The sequence below is a fragment of the Aspergillus uvarum genome, assembly GCF_003184745.1.
Source record: "Aspergillus uvarum CBS 121591 unplaced genomic scaffold BO82scaffold_44, whole genome shotgun sequence".
NCBI classification, from domain to species: domain Eukaryota; kingdom Fungi; phylum Ascomycota; class Eurotiomycetes; order Eurotiales; family Aspergillaceae; genus Aspergillus; species Aspergillus uvarum.
The window spans coordinates 73,543-86,711 of record NW_020291341.1 but is presented as its reverse complement, the minus strand read 5'-3'; positions in this window follow the sequence as shown (position 1 = coordinate 86,711).

Here is a 13,169-nt window from a genome sequence, read left to right as displayed (position 1 = left end):
AGCAGCTTATGAAGACCTTTATTTCTAATTTAATTATATACAAAATAAAGTGTTTATATTATATTAGAATATATAATTTTATAGACATACTTATAGTATTTTTAAATGAAAAAAATAAAAATAAGATATATAAAATAAATCTCTTTACTAAACTAGGTATAAAGTTATTTCTCTGCTATTTAAATACAAAAACTCTAATATATAAGTAATAGCTTTTTAAAAAAGTTTACTAATAAAATAAAAATATTGATACTACTAGTACTAATTAATAAAATAAATTACAAAAACATAGTTAATAACAAATATTATCAAAAGGGTTTTTAATATTTATTAGTTTTTTCATTTTTTTAAATATTTTTTTATTCTTTTCTTGCTAGGTTAATTTAAACGAACTTATAAAGTGATTATGATAAAAAACTAAAAAAGCTCTATTAGAGAAATAGTTTAAAGAATAAAATAAAACAAAAGTAATTATAATATAACAGCTCCTATTTTAAAACTTACTATAAGATTAATAAAAGGTATTTTTAATAAGAATATAATAAAAGCAGTTTAAAAAGTATTATCTTTAAATCTATTCATCAAAATAAATAAATAATATTTTATATAAAAAGTTTTAATAATAAGAGATACAAAAGCTTTACCCTATGAAATAACTACTAAAAAAGCAGAAAGAATTATGAAATAAAAAAAGGTTGAAAATATTATTAAATTACAGTAATAAATAAAATACTTATTATCACTATAAATATTATTACTATATTATTTTTTAAAGTAATATTTATCATTATTTTAAATATTTTATCTCTAAAATTTACTACTACTGTAAATATTACCACTATACTATTTTTAAAAAAAATATTTATTATTGTTACACCTATTATTATTAACAATATTATTATTAACAATATTATTATTATTATTATTATGTGATTTTTAGATATAAAATTTATTATTATTTTAAATACAGTATTTACTACTACTATTTTATTATTCATTGTAAATACTGTTACAGTACTATCTTGAATCTATGAATTTACAATTCTTATGTTTTTAAATTATATATCTAGTCTTTTTTCGTCAGAATCCAAAGACGTTTAAGAATAAGAATAATAGATATAAAGAATCTCAATACAGCAGATATAGAATATATAAATATTTTTAATTTTTAAAAGGATACTGTAAACAGATACATTTAGTAGTATAGATATGTAGTTTTAGGCGACATCAGCATCCCTAGTTCCCAGGCAGCCTACTATAAGAGTAGGACATACCTATATAGACCCTATCTAATATAGACGTTTTCTTCTAGTCTTTCTTCTATAAATATATATAGACTTGGACTTCTAATATAGCAGGTAAAGGTTTTATATATAATATATACTAATTATATATATATCTCTCTAACAGGTATATGAAATAGAGCTAGAAGTATAGCTAGTATCTATTTATATTAATAATTTACTCAGGGCTTTATAAAATAAAAAAGTAGAATTTTGAAAAAAATATTTTTTATAAACTAGGCCTAGCTGTAGGCTTAAAACAGTAAAAAAAGAAAATAGAATATGAATCTTAAAAAATACAGTAATCTGGAAAAGGAGAAATTAAGGGACTTAAATAATAGTATATAGATATATCAAAAGATAAGTAAAAACAAATTTATAAAATTATTTATATTGAGGAGTCTTGTGGCGCTGTACAAAGTATTTATAATTATATATAATAATATGATTAATTATATTAAGAATAGAAGGAAGACAAAAGTTTATGGACACTGAAAGATTACTATAGGCAATCTAAAAGGCGGCTATACAAACAAATAGTAAAATATTATTATAAATAATACAGATAAATACATAACAAAATATTATAAATTCTATAATTTTAGCAATAATATCTACATTACAAATTATATATATTATAATAATAATAAATATTAATAAGTTAATATAGTCAAGAAGATAAAAAATATTAAGATAAGTGAATAACAAGCTAGCTAAAGTATATAATACAGATATAGAAAAATAAGTTAATAAACAGATAATTAAATAAATCCTAATTATAAATATAAAATATTTTGTAATTATAAGATACTCTAATACAGCAAGATAGAAATATAGATTTAATAATATAGTGCTTATAATTATAAAGTAATTTCTTTATAGTAGTATTATTTTTATAAATTTATTTATTGTACTGGAAACTATATTTTTTAAATATAAAATATTATATCATAGGGGTACTGTATCGTCTTTAAAATGGTATATTTATTGAATATAGTAGAAACTTTATATTATTTTTTATTAGGAAAATACTTATTAGTAATATACAGTAGATAAAAATCCAAACAGCTGAAAGATATTTTGTACTAAAAAAAGATTTAAAACATATAATAAAAATAATTAAATAAATATACTAAACGTGAAAGAAATTAAGTTCGTATATAAATCTTCCGATAAAAAGAATAATATACAATAGTTTAGTATACTGCTAAAACAGCTTAGCCTTGTTACTATAAGTAGTCATTATAATTTTTATATAAGTAGAAATAAATATAATTACTAGTTTTAAATTTAAAAATTATACAATATAAGTTATATATTCTTTATATAAATAACAGCAAACGTTAGTATTTTATTAGTATAATATATTAAACAAAGCTTTAAATAACTTGAATATTTTTATTTAAATTAAGTTTTTTAATATTATATTTTTTGATATTAGCGTCTTTGCAGGAAGAACTATAATATCTTTTAATCTGAACATACTTTGAAAAAAGAATAAGTTACATAATTAGATACTTATAAAATAGAAAAATGTTTCAAATATAAATATATCAACATTCTTAACTGAACTATTATATTTTCACAGATATAAAGATATTTAATATATTGAAGGTATTTTTAACTAAATACTACAGCTAGTGATCTATATTAAATATTAATTTATAAAGATTAATAAGAAAAGAATTAATAGATTTACTATAAACTACTGTTCTTACTGAGTATAAATATAATATATTATTATTTTAATTATTTAGATTATATATTTTAACTGACTAGTTTAAAAATAAAAAATGTTCTTTTGAAAAATAATATAAACTTGATATCATAGCCTAATAAACGATATTTGAGATATATTAATTCTACTGCTGAATAATAATTAATAAGAATAAGTCTCTACTAATTAGCTTTTTAATTGAGATAATCCTTAAAATATATAAATACTTAGTAAATTTATCAATTATAAGAAAAACAGTATTATATTTGTATTTCCTTAAAAGTTTAATAATAAAATCTAGAATAATAGTTTCAAATAGACTATTTAGAATAAATAGACTAAAACATTTTATATCGTAAATAATAATATATTTTATTTTTAAAATATATAAAGCAGCAGATAATATATTAATAAAATAATTTATTTCTTTTATATAAAATAAAGTATTCAGTTTTGAAACATAATTATTATAGTCTTAATAGTAGTAATTATAATAAATTATTTAATGTATTTTAAATATAAGCAAATAAGGTAAATATATTTAATAATGTTTTATAATTTCTAAATTTAATATTTTTAATACTTTTACTAAAAATCAATCTATTTATAATTTGAAATAAAGATTTAACTAGTGATAGTACTATAAATAATATATTTCTCACAATACAGATCTAGTACACCTCTTCCACCTGTTTTATTTGTTTAATTAATTTAATCTGTTTTACTCTAATAGCTTTACTCCTTTTTTAACTGTTTATATATAATATATAAGCTTTTTAATCTCTTATCTACCTTTAGTTCTGTTTATAGCTTTATAAACTATATTTTATTTATACAATTAAAAATACCCTAATTCAAATGACTAATTAAAATAAAAAAAACTAGTTATGAAAATATTTTTACCTAAATGTTGCAGCGCAGCGCGGGTAGTTCTGCCACTATGATCCGCCTTCGGCATCCTTTAATATATGTACCATAGCTAGTTACTCTTAAACTTAGTAATAAATAATTAATTATATAATATTATATAATAGCTCCAATAATAGTAGCATATTCTAAATCATATTTTTAAAATATTGATTTTCTGGCTTCTAAACCTTCGGTAAGCTCGGCAGTTAAAAGATTACTTCTTTTAAAGAATAATATTATATTTTAAAAAAATATATTAATAAAATACTTATATCTTAATATATTATACTTCTTAGTAATCAGCAACATCTCTTAGTAATATCAGATTTTAGATTTTTAAATTAATTAAAGAACTGTTTAAATATCTGCTTGCATATGTTAAAATATATAGTATATTAAATTAAATTATAAAATCACTTTTTAATATATACTTTTCTAAGTAACTTTACTTTACAGTTTAATTACAATACAGTTAATTAAGTAATTTACATTTTATATATAATAATATTTATTATATATATTTTAAATTATCTATACTTTTTAAACTAGAATATTAATTAATTAGTACTAAATAAGGCAGTTTAAAAGTTTTCCTATATTATAAAGTATCTACTAATTATATAGTACTTCCAGTAATAGCTATAAAACTAAGTATTTAATTAAATTAGACTAAAAAACTAAAAAAACTGCTAGAATATACTATATCTAGATCTATAAGTAAAGTATCTAGCATTAGAAATTTAAAATAATCTAAATAAAAAAAGATTTTATAAATATTTATGGTATATAAATCTAAACTACTACTAATAAGACTATACCAATTATATACTATCTATATAAAATTATAGATAGTACTAATTAAATACTGTTTCTTATTAAATATTTTTTTAAATATCTTTCTAAATACCTATACTACTTAAACAAGATTTAATATACTAACTATTCTTTATTATTTCTACTACAAATTTAAAAGCAGTACTTTTAATATTTATATTTACTATATTTATATTTACTATATTTATATTTACTATATTTATATTTACTATATTTATATTTATTTTACCTATATCTACTATATTTTTTATAAAATCTTTTTTACTATACTATATATCTATTATAACAGCTAATTTATTAATAAATCTACTATCTACTGTTTTTATACTAATTATATTATTAAATAAACTATTTAGTATTAAAAGATTTTAAAACCTAAATTTATTAATTAATAGACTTTATTTTTTAAATATATTTAATTTTTTAAATATTTATTTATTAAAATATATTTTTATTACCTTAAACTTCCCTACAATTAACAAAGCTAAAAATACTTTATTTTTTAGTTTTTTTAAACTATTTAAAAATAATATGCTAGATACTTTTAAAGCACCTAAACTTTTATTTATTTTTTTATTATTCTTTATTTTATTACTATAATATAAATATTTTATACAGTTAATTTAGATAAATAAACTATAGTTATAATAAATATTTAAAAACAGCCAGATCTTCAGCAGTTGCTTACTGTAATTAATAATCTAACTAAATAGATAACTAGTATTATAAAATATATAGTAGATATTAGGTAATATATTAATACTTTTGTATAAAATAAAAAATAAAATATTATTAAAGGTAATAATAAATATAATACTAATATAGGTAATAATAGAAATAATAATACTAATAATACTAATTAAACTATCTACAATTAAGTATTAAAACTAGATAAAAACAGATCTTTCCATTTAGATATAAAAAAAGAGTTAAATTTAATTTAAATAAAAAATACTTTCTAGTTTAAAAATATTAATATATTTATTAATAGAATTAATAATACTATATACTATTATAAAAAAGCAGTAGTAAAAGCTAATATTTACAAATATCTATATAAAGCTGCTTTTAACTGGTATTTATTTTTATTTAATTATTAGAAAAATATATATATACAACTTCCTATTTCTACTAAACTTAAAGAATTAAAGCTTTGCTTTAAATCAGATTTTATTTAAACTTTAAATTAACTGTAAAATAGTAGTTAACACAGCTGGGCTAAAATATAGAATAGTAAATTTATTTAAACTTTTATTTAAAATATTCTTTATAACTATTAAGTATTTTTAATTACTAAACTATATAATTAAATATCTATAATATAAAGCTGCTTTTACTTTAATCTTATATTTAATATTAATCACCCGACACCAGTAACTAGTATAGTTAAAAATTTAGAAGAACTTAATATAAAGATAATATTTTAGTAATATAAATTAAACCTTAAGTAAAAGTCCTTTCAAAAATATTAAAAAACAGTTTTAGTAAAAACAGACAACACTAACAATTACTTTAATTCTAACTTTAATTTTAATTTTGATTATAGATTTGGTTTTTATTACAGATGCGGACGCGGCTGTAGATTTATATATAACTAGAATACTTGAAATTAAAATAAGAATAAAAATAATAATTCTAATTGGAATAATTTTAATTATACTTATAAAAATAATACTGACTATAATATTAATTATAATAGTAATATTAATAAATATTTTTTTAAAAATATTGAAATTAGTAAATATAGCAGCTACATCCAGACCAGCTGCTACTAGCAGACTGTTTATAAAATAAAATAAAAAATAATAATAGTAATAGTAATAAAAATAAGTAGTTTTAAAACTATCAGTATTAGTACTAGTAATTTACTAAGTATTTATTGAAAATAATATATCTACTACTAATATTTAGAAGTATACTGGGTATACTACTATAACCAACCCTACTTTACTAAATAATAATTATAATAAATAATATAAAACTAATAAAAAATATAATAAATATAATAGATATAATAATTATAAAGCTTATAATAATCACAACAGCTATAATAGCTATAAAATATATAAAAATACTTAGTATAGAAATTTGAATTAGTATAATTATACTACTTGTAAAAATAAAAATAGTTATATATGTTTTTCTTCTTTATTTTTTTAAAAAAAGAAATAGTTATAATATATAATAGGTGTTTTATAATCTTTATATTATAAAACCAGCTATATAAGTATATACTATACAGTATAAAAATATATACAGCGGAAAAAAACCTTTTAAAATATTAGTACTAATATTTAAACTGTAGTAAACTATACTTTTAATGTTTTTTATTTTAAAGACTTCTATACCCCGCATCACAAAACTTAATATTAAAAAAACCAAAGATATTTTATTTAAAGATAATATATCTCTATCTACTACTTTTCTATTTTTAAATTATCTAATATTTCTAATCAGATCTAAAGACATCCTAATCTTTATCTAAAATAAATATTTTTTAATATCAATATACTGTATATCTGGCAAAAGTACTACTATACTTACTAGTATAAATAAAACCAGGAACTTATATAAAATATATTTTAATATAGAATATAATTTAATACTAGGTAGTAAAATATTTACATCTAATATAAAGAATATAATATTAAAGCCTATTATTAAATCTATATATATTAATATCATCAGTTTATACTATTTAGTAAATAAGTATATTATTTTTAATATATACTTTTTCCTTTTTTTAAATTATATTATTATTAGTTAAATATTTTATTAATTATATAGTCGGATATATTACTATATATGTATTTATAGTATAAATCTAAAATCTACTACACATTTACTTATAGATATAGATATTATAGGTTATAAGAATATTTTACGTAACTATAATTAATAGAAAGTATATTTTAAAAATATAAGAATTTACTAATAAATATAAAGATTTAAATAAAATAATTTATTAATATTTTTATTTATTTAGTTATATAATAATACTATATAACATAACTGCAAATATACCCGTTAAAAAAATTAGTTAATAATTAAAATTATTTATTTAACCTAATAATCTTTAATAACAGTCTTATAAAATATATCTACCTAGTAGATACTAATTTCTTTTTTATTTGAATTATAAATAAAAGATATTATATCTCATAGTATTCTAATACTCTAGATTAGGCAGTATTTTTTATAATAACTATAATAGTTACTATAAAGCTAAAAAATATATATAATATCTAGTATAATCCCCAACTAATATTAATTATACTTTTGAAAAGATATAAAATAACCTTAACTTATTAAGTAATCTATTTTTAACTAAATAGTAATATTGCTGTCTATACTATATTTTAGAATATAATTTTTATTATATATATATTAATAACTAATTTAATACTGCTACTATAAATACTACTATATAAAATAATTTACCAAAGATAAACAGATTATTTAATAATATTAGAATTTATATAAATACTTTTAATACTGCTAAACAGCTTAAAAAGGTTTTTACTTAGTATAATATATAGATAAATCCAGACAGTTTAAATATTAGTTATGTTAATATACCCGAGAATTAGTACCTTAATATTCTTGTAAAGAATAAAACAAAAATAAACCAAACCACATATTTATAGGATTTTTAAAATGAATTAAAAGGTGATAGACAAAATATTTAATAATTTTTATAAATACAAAAAATATTCTATATAACAGGGCACATCCTAATAGTATATTTAGTATTTATTATATAAAATAATAGCAACAGATTTATAAACCAGCCAGTAAGCTGTAGAAGACAGAATAGTAGTTAATCTTAAAAGTATAAATAAGTTTACTATTTTTAATTTATATCTAGTTTTGATATTAGAGAGTATTATCTAAATACTTACTAAATATACTTATACTATTATTATTAATATATATATATACTTCTACTGATAGCTAGTTAAAGAAAATAAATACAACTGTTTAGCATTTATTATATATTATAATTAAAAGTTTTTTTATATAATAATAATAAAATTTATTAATATAGTATTTTATATATAACAGCAAATAGACCTTAATCTATAAAAGTATAAAGTATTTTACTATATATATATAATAATGATGATAATGTATTTATTCTTATATCTGGCAGCTATTTAGCTGCTGACAGTAGTTATATTAGCCAGCTAGTAATTAGTATAATAAACTATATAAAAGATTATAGCTAATTCTATATATAAACTAAATATATATATATATATATATATTAAAATTTTATTTTTATATCTAAATACTTCTGTAAGGCCTTTAAAAATATTTTTAATTAGCTATACTAGTTAGCCGCTGTTTTCTTCCAGAATAAGATCTTATTTAATTTTTTTATTTTTTATTTATTAAATTTAATTAATTTAAAGCCTAACTGGCCTAGCTTTTACTATTTATATATATAAACTTTTATTTATTATAAACAGAGTTTTATAGGCTATAAAATTAATTAAATTTTTAATAAATCTAAAAGTTATACAGTAGATTTTTAAACTAAATAAAAGTTTTAATAGCTAATATAAAATTAACTGTATATCTTATTTATTTAAAACTATTTAATATCTAAATAAGTAAGATTTTTGTATAAAACTATACTTAAAATATACAGATCTGTAGTTTTATATATAAAAAATAGTTAAAAAGTATATAGTATACTAACTATACTTTTGATATATAAAAATAATTAATATTAATTCTAGATGTAAACTAGCTAAAATAAACTTTTAGATTAAAAAAGCTGGGTTATATTTATATTAGAATTATTAAAACAGCCCAGTAAAGACTTTTATAAAAATAAAAATAGTTAAAATAAGCTGTAAAAAAATAAGTTTAGTAATAGTACTATAAAAAATAGTATTTTATATAATTATTTAAATTTTTATATTTAATTCTTAAATTACTGTATTACTACAGCTTTAAATATTAGATTAAAATTAGGCTTTAGTTTAAAAAAAACTTATTACTCAGGGCTATAGACTTCTTGATATTAAAAATAGGTTTAAAAATAGATTTATTCTTAGAATTTTCTTTAGCTTTAGCTTTGGGGGGCAGTTTAGCAGCTCTTGTAATTAATTTATTAATATATTTATTTTTATATATTTTAATATATTTAAAAATCTATTATAGGCAGACCTCCCAGGCTTTTTTTATTAAGAAATATTAAAATATTTAATAATCTTTTATAAATAGTTTTATTTTAAAAATATTTTAAAGTAAAGTATATTTAAATAGTAGTCTAATTATTAAGAAAAATTACTACTATATATAGCTGTTTTAAAAAACACTTTAAAAAATATCTTTATAAATATTTTAATATTATATAAAAACTATTTAGTTTAGCTATATAAATAGTTTATATAATAAATATATTTATATGGATTATATTAATATTAAATACTTATACTCTTATAATACTAATACTGGTAAAATACTATTTTTATTAATTTAAATAAAAAAATATTTTTTTAAAAAAAAGCTGTACAAATTTAAATAGTTTTTTTATAGCTGTAATAAAGATTCTTAAAAATATTTATTATAAAAATATTATCTATAAATAAATTATTTTAAAGTATTTAGTATTAACTAATAAATACAGTTTTAAGTAGTAAAATAATAGAAGTAAGAAATTTTAGTTAGTCTTTTATATACTAGTAGTAAGATTTATATTATATAAAAAAGCAGTTCTAAATTATCTGGATTTCAATATATATTAGTAAATATATATTCAAAAATAAGTTTAAAAAATCTTTAAGTTTAATACTACTATTACTAAAGGTATATAAAGATAGTTAAAACAAAATTAACTATCGTATAAAAAATAGTTATAATTTATATTAAAATAGCTTTAAACTATAATAAAGCTGTATACTATATAAATATAATAAAAAATATTTATATAAAGTTTATAGTTAAAAAATTACTATTTATATTTTATACAGCTGTAGAGTTTAAATACGTTAAATAAAGCCCGCTATTAATATTAGTACTAAGATTAATAAAACTATTTCAATTTAATAGTAGTTCATATAAATAAATTTAATAAAACTAAAATTTAAAATTACTTTTAAATAGTATATTAATAGGCTTAGTTTAATTATAACCTTTTAGATTACTACTAAAGTATCTGTAAAGCTTGTTGGCTTTAAAATACTTTAATAAAGTTTTTAAAAATAGATTAAAGTATACTTTATAGATGCAAAACAGAAGAAATAGATAGTTTGTTACTATTTATATATTTTATAAATCTTTTTAATTAGTAGTAGTTAGTATTAGATAAATTACTTTGTACTATAATACTAAGATTATTGATATACATAATAAAAAAAAAGAAAAATAGTTTAAATCTTTTTAATATAATTAGTTTTAAAAAACAAAAAAAACAAAAAAAAACAAGTTTTATAAAATATCTGTATAAGAATTAAACTTTTTAGAAAGGCCCTTTTATAAAAGTAAGACTGTATATTAATTTATGTAAAACTATATATCTAGTTATAGAAAGCTGGAGATATTTAATATTTATAAAGGTTATACAGTAGTATGTTAATACTATCTTATTAAATATACCAGTTATATTTGAAAGTAAAAGTAAAACTATTTAAAATTCTACTTACTAGACTGTATAGGCTTATTTAATAAAGAAATAAAAAATATATTTAGTTAAACAGCTGTAGTGTTTTTTAATATAATTATTTAAAAATAGCTTATAATATTTTAATAAATAATTAAAATATATAATAATAATAGTTTTAAAAAATTTTCTAATAGTATTTAGCAGTATAATAAAGTAATAAAATTTAAAATTACTATACTTAGAGTTTTTAAATTTATAAATTACTATTATAGTAAAAGATTAAAAGTATTTGAAATAATAGCCTATTTTAAAATAAATATTAAATAAATTAATTAAAAAAATAAAATTAATTAAAAAAATATATTAAGAAATATATTTAATATTTTATCTGATTTAGAGGTTTTAAATAAGATAGGATTAGCAATAGTAGTAATAATCTTAGCTTATATTAAAAATAATTTTATTATTATTTATTTAGAATATTAATAATTCAAAATATTAAAAAGATTAGCCGGCAGTAGTATAATAAATAAAATATTTTAAAAAACTTATATTTTATTCTTTAAAATAGTAAAATTATATTTATTTATTTATAATATTAATATAAAATTTTATATTAGTATACTATAGATCTAATATTATTTAATAAAACTTTAAAAACTTTAAATTAATTCTATAGTTTTTTTATATAAATATAGTAAATATAGTGGGCTGCCTTTTTATTTTTATAGTTTAAAATCTTTTATAAAATATTATATATTTTATAATTTTTTATTAAAGTATATAGTAGCAGCGCTATAAGAGATTATTATAATTAAATAATAAAAATTATAAAACACCTATATAGCCCGGCTTAAAATAGTATCTTAAAATAATATTTAAAATAAGATTTTTGATATTATAGAAAATATTTTTAATTAAATAATTATTTCTTATAATTATTTTAGTAAATATTTTTTAGTCTGTTTTTTACTACTATTACTATATAGTAGCCGGGGTAGGCAGTAGTATAAAATTAAAATAAAGAATAATTGATATATAATGTATAATAAAATACTAGTTATTTTATATACAGCAGCTAACTAACTAGTTAGCTATATTAAAAATAATTTATATTAAATCTAAAATTATTTAATTATTCATAGTACTGGTATAGTTATTAGAAATAACTACTTTAATAGATATAAATAATTAAAAATTATAATTTTTAATAAGGTTAATTAAAATACTAGCTTTTATATTTTACTGTATATAGTTCTTATAGTTTTATAAAAAATAGTATAAATTAAAATCTTTAATAAAAATATAGTTTTTATCTGGGGCCTTTTAAATAGTATAGTTTAATATAAAAAAATTAAATCTTTAGAATACTACTAGCTTAGATTATATATATTATATATATTAATAGTACCAAATTTTAAAAGTTAAATAGTAAGAATATTAAGATTTTAATAGATATATTAAATTAACTATATATTAAAATTAATTTTTTTATTTATATATATATAGATATATAGTAGATTTAAAATATTTTTTTAATATAGCTGTAAATATATAAAAAATATCTAATAAAAATTATATATATATATTAATATTAGATTAATAAAATTATTAATTATAGGCTTTTATATTATTAGAATAATATAATTAAGTATTTTCTTTTATTTAAAAGAATATATAGCTATTTTATTACAAAGGCTGTAAAGACTATCCTATAAAATAGTTAATTAATTAATTATTATTAAAACTAGTTAAAAACCTACTAATTATACTAAATTTATTTTTAAAAAACTTTTTCTATATATACTGG